Consider the following 17365-nt stretch of genomic DNA (forward strand, 5'->3'; position numbering starts at 1 on the left):
TTGTGAAAAGAGTAGGGTCAAGTGAACCAGTTTTGAAGCCTTTCTTCATGAGAAATTCCTTCAGTGTGTCATACTACGCCCAAGGGGCTTACTTGGCACCATAGAGTGCCTTTTTGAGTCTCAAGACTTTTTTAGGATGCTTCGGGTCTTCAAAACCTGGGGGCTGAGCAACATACACTTCTTCCTCAAGCTTACCATTGAGGAATGCACTTTTCACATCCATTTGAGATAGTGTAATATTGTGATGGTTAGCATAAGCAAGCAATATACGAATAGCTTCAAGTCTAGCAACACGTGCAAAAGTTTCACTAAAGTCAATTCCTTCAACCTGCGTGTAGCCTTGGGCTACAAGTCTTGCCTTGTTCCTCACAACCTGTCATCCTCATCTTGCTTGTTTCGGTAGATCCACTTGGTTCCGATGTTATTGTGCTTGCAAGGATCACGTCTTTTAATGAGTTGCCATACGTCATTTAGCTTGAACTGAAGAAGTTCATCTTGCATGGATTGAATCCACTCAGGTTCCATGAAGGCTTCAGCAAGTTTTGAGGGTTTTGTGATACACACAAAAGATAAATGCCAACACAAAAGTTAACTAAATGTGAGGCTTTTGAGAGAGTGTGAGGACCTGGCGCACTCATGTCATCGGTGATTTTGTCAATTTCCACTTCATTTGCAATCCTCGGCTGTGTTGGTTGAAGATTTTGGTTGGGCTGAGGAATTTGATCAAGAGCATTTTCCTCAGGTGCACCCGCTTGAATTTCATCATTGTTGGGGACGACTTCTTCAACAAGGGGTTGCTCCTCAGTAGGAATGATATCTTTAGTAGACTTATGCTTAATAGCTTCCTCAGGAGTCAATTTATCTGGCATAGGAGGCGGTTCCTCTCTTTGCGAGCCATTAGTTTCATCGAACCGCACATCTACAGTTTCAATAACCTTGTTGTGATAGTTGTTCTAGACCCTGCATGTGTTTTAGGTGCAAATTTTGATCTATGGTGAGGATCTCTAATCCAACATCTTGCACCGAAGACTTTGAAATAACTTACATTGGGTTTCTTGAGGAGTTCATACGAAGTTTTCTTTAAGAATTTGTGAAGATATACTTGTTGATGATGTGGCAAGCAGTGTTGATTGCCTTAGGCCAAAAGCGACGAGGAGTCTGATATTCTTCAAGCATAGTCCATGCCATTTCAACCAGAGTCATCTTCATGCGCTCAACGACGCCGTTCTGTTGAGGAGTATAAGGAGCAGACAATTCATGAGTAATTCCAAGTTCATCAAGATAATCATCAAGGCCAGTGTTCTTGAATTATGTCCCATTGTCACTCCTGATGTGTTTGATCTTGACGCCAAAGTTCGTCGAGGCCCTTGAGGAAAATCGTTTGAAGACTTCCTGCACTTCAGTTTTATATAGAATGATATGCACCCATGTATATCAAGAATAATCATTAACTATGACAAAGCCATATAGATATGCTACATTGGTTAGAGTAGCATAAGTAGTAGGTCCAAAGAGATCCATATGAAGAAATTCAAATGGACGAGTAGTAGTCATGATAGTCTCCGAGGAGTGTTTGGATCTGGTCATCTTTCAGGACTCACAAGCACCGCAGAGATGGTCCTTGAAGAATTTGATGGTTTTGATGCCAACGACATGCTTCTTCTTTGCCAGCGTGTGCAGATTCCTGATGCCTGCATGACCAAGTCATTGATCCCAAAGCTAGCCTTCTGAGTTTCTTGCTAGTAGACACGTGGCTGGTGTAGGACCTGTAGAGAAGTCAACAATATACAAGTCTCCTCTCCTAAAGCCTTCGAAGACTTTGGATTTGTTAGATTCCATGATGACTACACATCTATATTTTCCAAAGATGACAATCATATCAAGATCACAAAGCATTGAGACTCACATGAGGTTAAACCCAAGGGATTCGACAAGCATGACTTTGTCCATGTGACGATCCTTATAGATGGCCACTTTACCAAGTCTCAATACCTTGCTTTTACCTATGTCAGCGTAGGTGATATGCTTCAGTGGTGATGGAGTCAGTGGAATATTCATCAATAAGCTTTTATCCCCAGTCATGTGATTTGTACATCCACTATCAAGAACCCACTCTGTGTTCTTGGGTTGATCGTCGTGCATATGAATTAGTACTGCTTACCATCTCATATGTTTCAGATTTGAAGAATAGGATATCAATTTCATCAGACCTGAATTTCATCGCAAAAAGTAAATTTGAGGACATAACAAGAACGAGTGAAATGATAGATCATTTCATCATGTTTTAGCTTACGTCCTATCAAGAAATTTCCTCAGGTCTCCAGCAAATTCTTCAGATGATGACATTCATATGGAGACCTGACCTGCAGAAGTGATCAGTTTGATTTCTTCACCACCCACATCTGAAGGGGTGGCAAAGAGTTCATCATCCTACGAGCACTATATGAGAATGGAGGCATTGAAGCTAATGCACTTCTTTTCAAAGTAAGGGGGTTAGAGTACTCAAATGAATAGACAGAGAAATTCTTTGAGGACTCATGAACATAGGTATTTCAGGAATGGTGCACATTTTCATGTCCCTTGTAGTTTCCCTGCATATCAGAAGCATTAGTGTGAGTATGAGCATAAATTTAACTATTTGAGGAATTCGATCCTCGTGAAGACTTTGGTCCACGTGAGGAATTTGATCTAGGGTTCCTCTTATTCACTGGTGGATTCATGAGGACATTCACCTGAAGACTTTCCAAGCAGCTTTTGGGAACCCATATTTTCCTCACGGGAGGTCCTTTCATGCAGTTAGTTCCAACATATCAAGCAAATACTTCACCATATTGATTTTTGAACAGTTTATAGTTGGAGTAAAATGACTCATCAGAGGAATAAGACATTTCACATGCAAAGCCTGTTAGAGTGGATAGATTAATGGGGGGGTTCCTTTAGCAACAACCCATGAGGTTTTGGGGCGCTGCTCAGGTTTCCAATATGACCCTTCAACATTCAGTTTCTTCTCAAAGGCAATACCCTCTTTCCTCGGGTTCCTGTTCAGAATCTGCTTTTTAAGCACATCGCAAAGGGTTTGATGCCCTTTGAGACTTTTGTATATGCATGTCACATACAATTCCTTCAATCCTACATTTTCGTTAGTAGCATTTGTGGTTTCCTCAAGTGAAGAATTTTATACCACATGAGCAATGGAAGAATTTATAGCGATAGAAGCATTTGAGGTTTCAGGTGAAGAATTAGCATTTTCACGTTCGATGCATTTCAGACATGGTGGAATGAATTCTTCGTGAGCGGTACTGGTCTATTGAGCAAGCAATGAATCGTTTTCCATTCGAAGAGCATCATAGGACATTGTCAACTTCTCAAGATCAAGCTTCCTTTGAAGAAATTCATAGGAAAGCTTCTCATGATCAGCCAAGAGTGTACCATAACGATCTTGAAGACTATCAAATCTAGACTGGAGACTTTGAACATCTTCAATGAGGGTTTGAGTACGATTCATTTCATCATTCAACAGATCATCGCTTTTGTCTAGCAGTTTATGAAGCTTTTCAATAACACTTTGTTGCTTAGTAGCAATGTTGGCAAGTTAAATAGTAACCGGGTTTTGGATAATCATCAGGTTCACATTCACCAGAATCACACGAGGATGTGTGGTTTGGTACCTTTGAACCTTTTGCCTTGAAGAAATAGGTGAGAGCGAAGTCATCATCATATTCATCAGTGTTGTTGGCGTTGTCATTTTCTTCAAGGTTGAAGATGGCCTTGCTCACGAATGTGGTAGCAAGTGCAAGACTTGCCACACCAGACCCTGACTCCACTTTAGAACCTTCCTCTTCATCACATTCCTCAGATTCTTCTTCAGAATCCATTTCCTTGCCAATGAGTGTCCGAGCCTTTCTGAAACTGGTCTTCTTGTGCGTCAAGGACTTTGAATATTTCTTCTTTTTCTTTGAGTCGTCGAACTTTCATCCTTGTATTTATTCTTTCTTGATTCCTTCACCCAGCGAGGACTGTCAAGAATGTAGTGACCATATTTCTTGCATTTGTGGCAGGTTCTTTTCATGTAGTCCTCAAATGAAGATTCTGATTCCTCATATCTTTTCTTGAAGACTTTCCGAACTGGCCATGCTTTGTGAACTTCTGGAATTTTCTCACAAGCATAGCAAGTTCCTGCCAAAGTTCTTTAGGATCACCAAGACTGAAATCATATTCTTCTCCTTTAGATGGGGAAACAACCTTTGCCTTCAGTGCACGAGGTCTTGAATAGCATGGTCCATATAGGTCTCTCTTTTCTTCTTGTTGGAATTCATGAGTATTGAGTCTCTCAAGTATATCAGCATGATCAAGCATCTTGTAGTTTCTTCATTCTTGGATCATCAGAACTAGTGTGTCAAACGATGGATCAAGAGATCGTAGCAGTTTCTTCACAACTTCATGGTCAGTGATGTCTCTGGTCCCAGAGCTTGCAATTCATTTGAGATGTGAGTGAGGCGATCAAAGGTATCTTGGCACCTTTCATTATTAAGCCTCTTGAAACGGTTGAAGAGATTGTGAAGAACATCAACACGAGAGTCACACTGTGTGGAGACTCCCTCATTGACTTTGGACAGCCTATGTGAGATAAGCTTCGCTGAGCCCAAAGCACTAACTTTGCCATACTGACCTTTGCTCACATGGCCACAGATGATATTCTTTGCTTGCGAGTTGAGTTTGTTGAACTTCTTCACATCAGCGACAGAGATAGTTGCAGTTATGGAGGGAACACCATGTTCCACAATGTACCAGAGATCATTGTCAGTTGCTTGAAGATGCATTTCCATCTTGGTCTTCCAATAGGGGAAGTCCTTTCCTTTGAAGATAGGACAACTTCCAGTTACCTTGATCATACCTGCGGTCAACATAACTAAAACTCCACGCGGTTATACCAAAATCACACATAACAAGGGAGTACCATTCTCTAATACTAATTGAAACTACGTTATATCGATTAGAGGGGGGTGAATAGGCGATTTTTACAAAGTCGTCACTGAGGAAATTCCTAATTTGTGTCGCTTGGGAGCCTCCTACTTTGTGTTGTGGAGCTGAACCAAGAAGTTTGTAAGGCCAAGGAGATCGCCTACTTCATGAAGATCTACCCCTGAAAGTGTGTTATATCGGCGAGAGGGGGGTGAATAGGCGAGTTTTACAAATTCATCACTGAGGAAATTCCTAGTGAGGAAAGTCCTCAGTCATGAACTGATTGCAGTGGAAATAATAGTTAGGCAGAAGTGCAAAAACGACTACAACAAAGTACTCAGCATGAATTGATAGAATTGGTTTGCACAGGTCACGTATACAGGATAAGCAGGTAATGAATAACTCACTTGCAGAATTTGAGGTGAGGAATTCAGTGAAAGTCTTCTGTCAAATTCTTGAAACAGTACAAATGAAAGTCTTCAACATGCAATTGAGGAAATGAAAAGAGTTGAAGAAATAGAACCAATAGCTCGATGAAGACATTGGTTGATGACCCAGTTCCAACTTCTGTGACAGTTGTACATCTGGTTTGGAGTGGCTTTGTATAGAAACCAAAGGACACATAGTCCGAGGACACACAGTCCCTATTGTATTCTATTTAGCTAAGGACACACAGTCCTCGCCCAACACTCGTGGTAAATCTTCAGGGCAGACTTCCAAACCCTCACAAACTCGGTCACCCGAAGTTCCACAATTGACTGTTGGATGCTCTAGACGATGACGCCTAACCGTCTGGAGGACCCACAATCCTCAAAGGTAACAATCATCGGTTCCACACTGGAACAATCTCTTCACATGCTCAATAACTTTGGTTTTGGTTTTGGTTTGGGTGTGGGTATTTCCTCACTTTATTTTCTCGCACAAGGTCCTTGAAGAATTGGGTTGCTCTAAATGACAAGTGTCAGTTTCTCTCGGAGCAGCCAACTGGCTGGTGGTTGTGGGGGGAGGCTATTTATAGCCTAGGAGCATCCCGACATGATTTTACATTAATGCCCTTAATGACATGACCATTGGGTGGATACAATTTGGGACAGGTGGCGCCTGGCTCGGCAACGGTTGGAACTTTCAATTGTGAAAGTTCTCATGTCTCTCATGTTCCTCACTTTGAGGATCTGGTAGGTGTAGGTTTGACTTGAGCATCATGAGGAAATTCTTTCCATAGTTTTACCTCGACCCACTTTAATAGTAAGGTGTTCCTATGACCCAAGAATGAAGAAAATGAAACAGAAAGAGTAAATCGTCAAGCTTCAAAGTCTTGAGAGTATTTTCTTCGAGACACATGGAATTACACATCTTCAATGTCTTAATGAGGAATATAAATTTCTTCGAAATTTCTTAGCGATCAAAGTCCTCAAGGAATGACCAAAGTCTTCACCCGAAGACATACATTTTTAGGGGTCGATATTTATTGAATTACTCAAACTCCTCAACGACTTATAAAGCTTCTGTACACTCACAAATGTATGAGTCTCTTAACCTATAAGTCTTCAACCCACCAAAATCACTAAGGGGCACTAGATGCACTTACAACCCCAGTGAGGCTAGTCCTTCGTGGACATAAGCCATGATTGGATAGACAAGGTTGTATCTTCGTGGACCCTTCATGGGTTGAGCCCTCCGTGGATTAGCACGGCCATTACCCTCCATGGGTTGAAGTCTCCATCAACGTGGACGTATGGTAGCACCACCAATCAAAATCACGCCAAAAATCTTCGCGTCAACCTTTGCATTTGATCTTCCTACCCCTCCTCTCTATTTACATGTGCATGTCTTCACATTCCGCTGCTATACTCTTAGACTTGCATGTCTACGGTGTGCTTGACTTACAAAAATTGCTAAAGCTTCCCCACAACTAAAATTGAGAAAAGGCTAATATTATTTTGTCAAGTAATCTAATCATCCCCTCTAGATATACTTCAAATCCTAGAGGTAGTAGCACAGGGGACCACACTAGTACTAGCACGCTATAACTAACTGGTTAGGAGTAGCGTGCTACAACTAACTGGTTAGGAGTAGCGCGGGGTGCCACCCCGCACTATTACTACTTTTGTTAGTAGTAGCGTGGGGCAACCGGCGCTCTACTATTAAGTTGTAGCGCGGGCATGGCACTCGTGCTACTGCTACGTGTGTGTAGCGGTAGCATGGGCCCCGCACTACTACTATCCTAATAAGAGCGCTATTACTATTAACTTCAACATTTAATTTTTTCTTCTGGGTATTTATGTGGTATTTATCGAGTAATTATATAGGTTTCTATACAGTCTAACATATACATAAAGCACTGAAACTATATGATACAACGATGTCTCAACATCATCATCAGAATGATGCAACAATGTCTCATCATCATCAAAATAGTGATACAAGTTATTACAAGTATCGAATACAACTACATGATCACATACACAACTTTCATCATCGTAAACTATGACCACATACAATAGAAAAGCAATCATGATGGGCAAGAAAGGGATTAGGAAGTTATTCTTCAGACGATTCTTCCTCCCTCCTGCTAGCGTGAACTTTAAGTAACTAGGTTTCACTTTGCTTTTACTTTCAATCCATTTATGTCTACTGTCTGAGAAGCGATCCACTTTCTCTTGACACTTTCAACACTCGTCGTAGACTCCTAGAACCCTCCCTCTGTACATGGCACACGACTTCTTCGTGAAAGCACATATGCTCCCTTGGTGTTTTTGATAATTCATGAGAATATACATTATCGCTTGGACTGAACTATTTATCTAGTATATTTCAGATATAATCCACACACAGGTTTGGCCAAGGATAGTGAGGAGAAGCCACACAGAAGGAAAGGAATAGGATTGGTCAAGCTTCAAGATTGAAGACTCTACATTTTATATTTGTGATAAATCACATTTGAGTCCATAGGAAAGATAATATTATTAGAAGGGGATGAGGTGACTATGATGATCTGGTTGCTCAAGTGCTTAGAGATTAGCCACCAAAAATACTCGTGAAATTCCCCCACGAATATTTTGTCCAAACTAAAAAGTAAAATTCAGTGCCACCAATATGTCCAAATCGGCCACACCAAGTTTACCCTAGACACATCTAGAGCCAAACCCTAGAATCTCGGCACTACCAAGTCCAGTCTCGGTGCAACCAAAAACAGTGCCAATCCTACTGATGTTGATTTGATTAAAGTCAAAATTTCCGATTTTAGCAAATCAGTGTCATCGAGTTTCCTATCTGCCTAGGCTAGCCAAAATCGGACCCTCCGAGATTCATATATCCTTCTCACCGAAACGCTAAAAGTTGCCACATTTTGCACTAGCCGGTGCAATCGACTTTTGCTTCGGTTACACCGAGTTGGGCAATAATATTGTAACGGTTGTTTTTTGGAGATGCCTATATATACCCCTCTTCCAGACTCTCATTCGCGGAGGAAGCACTAGGAATGAACCAATGATACGTCCATTTTGCATCAGGCTTTCATGTTGATATTTATCGCTTTATGGACTATTATTATACTTTGTGGAACCATACTTATGCCTTTTCTCTCTTCTTTTGCAAGGTTTATTTGAAGAGGGAGAATACCGGCAGCTGGAATTATGGACTAGAAAAGGAGAAAGTCTGAGTCCTCTATTCTGCGTAACTCCAAATGCCCTCAAAATCAACACGGATTTTTTTCGGGAATATATAAAAAAAATATTGGGGGAAAGAAGTGCCACAGGGGAGCAGCCAGGGTCCCACAAGCCTGGTTGCTGCGGCCTACCCCCCTGGCCGCGGCAACAGGGCTTGTGGGCACCCTGGTGGCCCACTGGCCCCCCTCTCTTGCTATATGAAGGGTTTCGTCCAAGAAAAAAAATCAAGGTGGACCTTTTTCGTGGATTCGCCGCCGCCACGAGGCGGAACTTGAGCAGAACCAATCTAGGGCTCCGGCAGGACGATCCTGCCGGGGAAACTTCCCTCCCGGAGGGGGAAATCGTCGCCTTCGTCATCACCAACACTCCTCTCGTCGGAGGGGAGTCATCTCCATCAACATCTTCATCGACACCATCTCCTCTCCAAACCCTAGTTCGTCTCTTGTAACCAATCTCCGTCTCGCGACTCCGATTGGTACTTGTAAGGTTGCTAGTAGTGTTGATTACTCTTTGTAGTTGATGCTAGTTGGATTACTTGGTGGAAGAGTTTATGTTCAGATCCTTGATGCTATTCATTACACCTCTAATCATGATAATCATAAGTGGGATGTTTGTCCAAGTAAGGGCAGTACCCAAGCGCCGGTCCACCCACATATCTAACTATCAAAGTAACGAACGCGAATCAAATGAACATGATGAAACTAGCATGACAGAAATTCCCGTGTGTCCTCGGGAGTGTTTTTCCTCTTATAACACTTTGCTCAGGCTTGTCCTTTGCAACAAAAGGGATTGGGCCACTTTGCTGCACCGTTGCTACTACTTGTCACTTGTTACTTTTCACCTGCTACGTTTCACCTCACTACACCATCACTTGTTACCGCTACTTTCAGTGCTTGCAGTTATTACCTTGCTGAAAACCGTTTATCAGAACCTTCTTCTCCTCGTTGGATTCGACACTCTTACTTATCGAAAGGACTATGATAGATCCCCTATACTTGTGGGTCATCAAGACTCTTTTGTGGCACCGTTGCCGGGGAGGGAAGCGCCTTTGGTAAGTGGAATTTCGTAAGGAAACATTTATATATTGTGCTGAAATTTATTGTCACTTGTCACTATGGAAACTGTTCCTATGAGGAATTTGTTCGGGGTATCTTCACCACGAACGGAAGCATGAGGAGTTGTTCCTCAACCTGAGGTACCTACTGAAAATATCTTTCATAAAATTCCTTTGGGTATGCTTGAGAAACTACTAGCTAATCCTTTTACAGGAGATGGATCGTCACATCCAGACTTGCATCTAATCTATGTAGATGAAGTTTGTGGTTTATTTAAGCTTGCAGGTTTTCCCGAGGATGAGGTAAAGAAGAAAGTCTTTCCTTTATCTTTGAAGGATAAGGCGTTGACATGGTATAGGCTATGTGATGATACTGGACCATGGGACTACAATCGGTAGAAATTGGAATTTCATCAAATGTATTATCCTATGCATTTCGTACATCGTGATCGGAATTATATTTACAACTTTTGGCCTCGTGACAGGTAAAGCATAGCTCAAGCTTGGGGGAGGCTTAAATCAATGCTATATTCATGCCCCAATCATGAGCTCTCGAGAGAAATTATCACTCAAAACTTTTATGCTTGGCTTTCTCATGAAGATCGTAGCATGCTTGACACTTCTTGTACCGGTTCTTTTATGAAGAAGGATATTGACCACAAGTGGAATTTATTGGAAAGAATCAAATGTAACTCTGAAGATTGGGAGCTTGAAGAAGGTAAGGAGTCAGGTATGAATTTCCAGTTTGATTGCGTTAAATCTTTTGTTGAAACAAACACTTCTAGAGATTTTAGCGCTAAGTATGGACTTGACTCTGAGATAGTAGCTTCTCTATGTGAATCTTTTGCTGCTCATGTTGATCTTCCCAAAGAGAAGTGGTTTAAGTATCATCCGCCTGTAGAAGTCAACATAGTTAAATCCAATCTAGTTGAAGAGGAAGTCATTGCCTTTAGTGATCCTATTGTTCCTTGTGCCTACACTGAGAAACCACCTTACCCTGATAGGAAAAAGGATTATTCTAAAGCTCCAACTGTGATACGTAGGGGTTACATTAGACCACTTGCACCCCCTGAGGAAATTAGAGTTGAACCTAGTGTTGCTATTATCAAAGATCTCTTAGCCGAAGACATAGACGGGCATGTTATCAAATTCTATGAGGACTCCACTAGAATTGCTAAACCTCACGTGAAAGACAAATACGGACCTATAGTTAGCTTGCCTGTTGTTTCTGTCAAGATAGGAGATCACTATTATCATGGTTTATGTGATATGGGTGCTAGTGTAGTGTAATACCCCGGTCCCTATATGATGAAATCAAAGATGAGATTGCACCTCTGAGTTAGAACCCATTGATGTCACTATTACGCTAGCTAATAGGGACACTATCTGCCCTCTCGGAATTGTGAGAGACGTAGAAGTCCTGTGTGGTAAGACGAAGTATCCTACTGATTTCCTCATCCTTGCTACCGCACAAGATAGCTTTTGTCCCATCATATTTGGTAGACCCTTTCTCAACACTGTCAATGCTCACATTGATTGCATTAAACAGACTGTCACTATTAGTTTCGAGGGCGTGTCTCATGAATTTGACTTCTCCAAGTTTGGAAGACAACCCCATGAAAAAGAGTCGTCTGGTAGGGATGAAATCATTGCTCTTGCCTCTATAGTCGTACCTCCTACGGATCCTTTAGAGCAATATCTGCTTGAGCATGAAAATGATATGCATATGGATGAAAGAGATGAGATAGATAAAATTTATTTAGAACGATATCCTATTCTCAAGAATAATCTGCGTGTTGAACTGCTTGGGGATCCTCCCCCACCAAAGGGTGATCCTATGTTCGAGCTAAAACAGTTACCAGATACTCTTAAGTATGCCTACCTTGATGAGAAGGAGATATATCCTGTTATTATTAGTGCTCACCTCTTGAATCACGAAGAGAAGAAGTTATTAAAAACTTTGAGGAAGCACCGTGGTGCCATTGGATATACTCTTGATGATCTTAAGGGTATTAGTCCCACTCTATGTCAGCACAAGATTAAAGTTGATCCTGATTCTAAGCCAGTTGTTGATCATCAACGGAGATTAAATCCGAGGATGAAAGAGGTCGTCAGAAAAGAAATATTAAAGCTTCTGGAAGCAGGAATCATTTATCATGTTGCTCATAGTGATTGGGTAAGTCCATTACATTGTGTACCTAAGAAGGGATGTATCACTGTCGTTCCTAATGATAAGAATGGACTAATCCCACAGAGGATTATTACTGGCTATAGGATGGTGATAGACTTCCGGAAACTGAACAAGGCAACCAGGAAAGACCATTATCCTTTGTCGTTTATCAACCAAATGCTAGAAAGGCTATCTAAACACACACACTTCTGCTTTCTAGAAGGTTATTCATGTTTCTCGGAAATACGTGTTGCACAATTTGATCGGGAGAAAACCACTTTCACTTGCCCCTTCGGTACCTTTGCTTATAGACGTATGCCTTTTGGCTTGTGCAATGCACCTGCCACCTTTCAAAAATGTATGATGGCTATATTCCCTGACTTCTATGAAAAGATTGTTGAGGTTTTCATGGATGATTTCTCCGTTTACGGTTCTTCCTTTGACGATTGCCTCAGCAACCTTGATCGAGTCTTACAGAGATGCAAAAATACCAACCTCATCTTGAACTCAGAGAAGTGCCACTTCATGGTTAATGAAGGCATCGTCTTAGGACACAGAATCTCTGAGAAAGGCATTGAAGTTGATAAGGCTAAGGTAGATGCAATTGAGAAAATGCCTTGCCCAACAGATATCAGAGGTATACGAAGTTTCCTAGGTCATGCTGGTTTCTATAGAAGGTTTATTAAAGACTTCTGTAAGATTTCTAGGCCTCTTACCAACCTCTTGCAGAAGGATGTTCCTTTTTTTTCGTTGAGTATTGTGAGGAAGCTTTCGAAATACTTAAGAAGGCCTTGATAACCGCACGTATTGTTCAACCATCTGATTGGAACTTGCCCTTTGAAATCATGTGCGATGGTAGTGATTATGCTGTTGGTGTTGTTCTAGGACAAAGAGTTGACAAGAAGTTGAATGTCATTCACTATGCTAGTAAAACTCTAGACAGTGCCCAAAGAAACTATGCCACTACGGAAAAGGAGTTTTTAGCGTCGTGTTTGCATGTGAAAAGTTCATATCTTATATAGTTGACTCCAAAGTCACTATTCACTCTGATCATGCTGCTATTAAGTACCTTATGGAGAAGAAGGACGCTAAGCCTAGTCTAATCAGATGGGTTCTCCTGCTACAGGAATTTGATTTGCACGTTGTTGACCGAAAGGGTGCTGATAACCCTGTAGCAGATAACTTGTCTAGGCTAGAGAATGTCCTTGATGACCCACGACCTATTGATGATAGCTTTCCTGATGAGCAATTGAATGACATCCGCACTTCACATAGTGCACCGTGGTATGCGGATTACGCAAACTATATCGTAGCCAAATACATACCACCCAGTTTCACCTACCAGCAAAAGAAGAAATTCTTCTTTGATGTGAGACACTACTTTTGGGATGATCCTCACCTTTATGAGGAAGGAGTAGATGGTGTTATTAGACGTTGTGTGCCTGAACATGAACAGGGACAGATCCTGCAGAAGTGTCATTCCGAAGCCTACGGAGGACACCATGCTGGAGACAGAACTTCTCATAAGGTATTGCAATCAGGGTTCTATTGGCCCACTCTCTTCAAGGATGGTCGTAAGTTTGTCTTGTCTTGTGACGAATGCCTAAGAATAGGGAATATCAGTAAGCGTAAGGAAATGCCTATGAACTATTCACTTGTCATTGAACCATTTGATGTGTGGGGCATTGATTATATGGGACCTTTCCCGAGTTCCAATGGGTATACTCACATGTTAGTTGCTGTGGATTATGTCACTAAGTGGGTAGAAGCTATCCCCACTAGAAATGTTCATCACCACACCTCTATTAAGATGCTTAAAGAAGTCATTTTCCCAAGATTTGGAGTCCCTAGATATCTGATGACTGATGGCGGTTCACACTTCATTCATAGTGTTTTCCGTAATATGCTCGCTAAATATGATGTCAACCATAGGGTTGCATCTCCTTATCATCCTCAGTCTAGTGGTCAAGTGGAATTGAGTAATAGAGAGATCAAATTGATCTTACAAAAGACCGTCAATAGATCTCGAAAGAATTGGTCTAGCAAACTTGATGATGCACTATGGGCTTATAGGACTCCTTATAAGAATCCCATGGGCATGTCGCCGTATAAAATAGTTTATGGTAAGGCCTGTCATTTACCTCTTGAAATGGAACACGAAGCTTATTGGGTAATCAAAGAGCTCAACTTCGATTTCAAACTTGCCGGTGAGAAGCGGTTGTTTGATATCAGCTCATTAGATGAATGGAGGGCCCAGGCATATGAGAATGCCAAGTTGTTCAAGGAAAAGGTTAAGAGATGGCACGATAAAAGAATACAAAAACGAGAGTTCAATGTAGGTGATTATGTCCTGCTATACAAGTCTCGTTTAAGATTCTTCTTAGGCAAGCTTCTCTCTAAATGGGAAGGCCCCTACGTTGTCGAGGAAGTATATCGTTCCGGTGCCATCAAAATCAATAACACGGAAGGTAATTTTCCTAGAGTGGTAAATGGGTTTCCCTACGAGAATGGGCTTCCCTACAAGAATGACCTCTTCCATAATGACTTTCCTTAGGCCCGTAACATGGTGAAGTGTCATGTAGTCGACGTTCACATGACACCACTACGAGAAGTAACAACATACATATTATAAAAATATCAAACAAATACCAACTTTATATGATTACTTATAACAAGAATTATCTCATGTCCTCGAGAACAATAGTTACTACTCACACCTCACCAACTTGATCAAAATCACAGGTGTAGTAATAATAATTAAAGACCAGAACATAATATCTTCCACTAAGTAATCCAACAAATATCAACTACAAGATGTAATCAACATAACTAGTAACCCACGGCTACCAATCTGAGGTTTTGAGACAAAGATTGAGTACAAGAGATGAACTATGGTTGGAGATGAGATGGTGCTGGTGAAAATGTTGATGAAGATTGGTCCTCCCACGACGGATGAAGCATTGGTGATGATGATGGCTTCAATTTCCCCCTCCTTAAGGGAAGTTTCCCTGCAGAATCTCTCGGCCGGAGATCAAAAGGGCCTCTGCCCATGTTTCCGCCTTGAGACGGTGGCGCTTCATCCTGAAAGGTTGCTTATGAAGTTTATTAGGTCAAAACACACCATATAGGAGAAGAGGGACGTGACAGGGCCAGCAGGGGGGCCACAAGGCATCAGGGCACGACCACTGGGGTGGTTGCACCCTGTTGCCTTGTGGCCAGCACGTGCCCCCTCTAGTATATTTTTCATTAGTGGAGAAATGGCTAGCCACAACTCTTGTGTGTGGCACACCATTTCTCACCAATGCGCGTAGTAATATTTTCAAATAGTGCTGACGTCGGCCAATTTCGCACAACATAGCTATTTGCTTAGTGTTGGCGTTGCCAAATTAGGCTTGGCGTGGCATGTTAGGCCCATTAGGCCCACGCGAGCACTAGGCTCCCGAAACACGTAGTAAAAAAACTTACCGTCGTTTCGTCCTCCTCTCAATCCCAACTCCACCACGTCCTCCTTTCAACCCCCGCCGTCGTGCCACCTGACGTCTCCCCCGCCCCACCAGACATCACCGTTGCCTCCGCCTGACGCCTCCATCAGACACCGTCGCCGCCTGTGCCAGACGTCGCCATCGCCTCCGCCCGTCGCCGCCGCCCGACTCCCCCGAGCACCTCCGTGGTAAGGCCGGCACCCCCTCCCTCTATGATTTTTCTTAGGGAACGGGGATTACTTGCCCGATGGTAGTAGGTACATTGCATAGTGAAAAAACATGGCAATGGTTTGCAAGCCGTATGCAAGTATCTAAAGGAAAAAATCCTACAAGAATCATATTGTATAGAATTCGTGTGAAATTCCTCGAAACCAAAGGATGCCTCAATGGAAAGATTCCTATCATATGCATCAAATGGCATGACATTCTTAAAGGAACTCGGTTCTTTTTTGTATAAACTTAGGGCCCGTTTGGTAGCCAAGTATTGAATAACCCAAAAGTACTATGCATGGTTTGGAAAATTATACTGTAGTAGCAGTCTTAAGTCCGAGGTTCTTTTTATTATGCACAGAAAATACAGTGGTTTGGCAAATACTCTAGTATCAAAACCATAGTTTTGGGTTTAACCAAACAACCCTTTATAAATAAAATTATAGTAATCTGAATAACTGTAGTATTCTTAGAATACCTTTAAAATAATTTGTTATCAAACGGGGCCTTATTTCTTTTTTATTGTATAAACTTAGTTATTTTTTGTTGTACAAACATAGTTCATTTTGGTGGTATAAACTTAGTTCTTTGTAGAAACTTAATTCTTTTTTGTACAAACTTAGTTCTTGCTAAAAATTATGTGGAGCTTAACTATGCTCTATTTATTTTGTAGCTTTCATTACAAGTTTTAATTCGAAACAAGAATATTGACAATTCACCAAGCAATGGATCGGTGGGCGACGCGGAGAAGTGGAATTAGTGCAGATTAGACGGATTAGGATGGCTTATGAAATAACTCAAAGAAGGCAATGCCACGGTGAAGAATGCATGGGATAGTCTACTCACAGATGGTGTTAATGCCCTCACTAAGTCAAATAAACTCAGGGAGCTGAGGGATCAGTTGACGGATGAGACGGACATCCTCAAGCAGCAGAAAAATGAACTAAGGATAAAGAATGCTAACCTAAAGATATACGTTGCCCACTGCAAAAAATAAGTAGAAAACAATTAGAAGAAGCTTCGCCAGCTGAGCATAGTCCTTGATGAAGAGTAGTTTTAAACCTTGAAGTTTAATTATGAGTATGTTTAGGTGATCAGTACTAAGTTCTAAACTCTCAAGTTTATAAGTATGTTTAGTTGATCAGTACCTTTGTGAAGTTTAAGCTCTTAGTTTTTGAAGTAGTATGTTTTTATTATCAATAAAACAAATTGCTGGTGTTTGACAAAGGTGGACGTCAGCAACATGTCACATATTGCTGGTGTAGGATCCAATGCCACCACTATTTGCTAATTGTGGTGCCATATTGGTGGCACCGGGGTTCCACGCTAGCAATGCCATTTTTTCCACGCCATAGCTAGGCTTTTATGCACTAGTGTTGGGCCCAATAATTCTGAAATATTCTAGAAAAATTCTTCATGAAATGTCACGTCATTTGGAGCATGTTGATTTTTCTGCCTTTTTCTCGGGTTCCCAATCCATAATTCCAGTTTCGAGATATTTCCCTCTTTGTGATGTACCTTACATATTAAGAGAGAAAGGACATAAGAATTTTATGATAATAGGGAATAATGGACAAGAATAACCAAATATCAATAATAATTCATGATGCAAAATGGACGTATCAACTCACCAAGCTTAGACCTTGCTTGTCCTCAAGCGAAAGTTTAACTCGAAAATAATGACCACATGATTTGAGGGAGAGGTGTCGATAAAAACAAAATACGAACATTAGAGCATCATGAATATTAGCATAGCAGCTAGTATTTTGTCATTTAGATCCTCATAAACATGTAACAATCCATTCACAACTATTGAAGT

Source organism: Hordeum vulgare, chromosome 5H (assembly GCF_904849725.1).
Source record: "Hordeum vulgare subsp. vulgare chromosome 5H, MorexV3_pseudomolecules_assembly, whole genome shotgun sequence".
NCBI classification, from domain to species: domain Eukaryota; kingdom Viridiplantae; phylum Streptophyta; class Magnoliopsida; order Poales; family Poaceae; genus Hordeum; species Hordeum vulgare.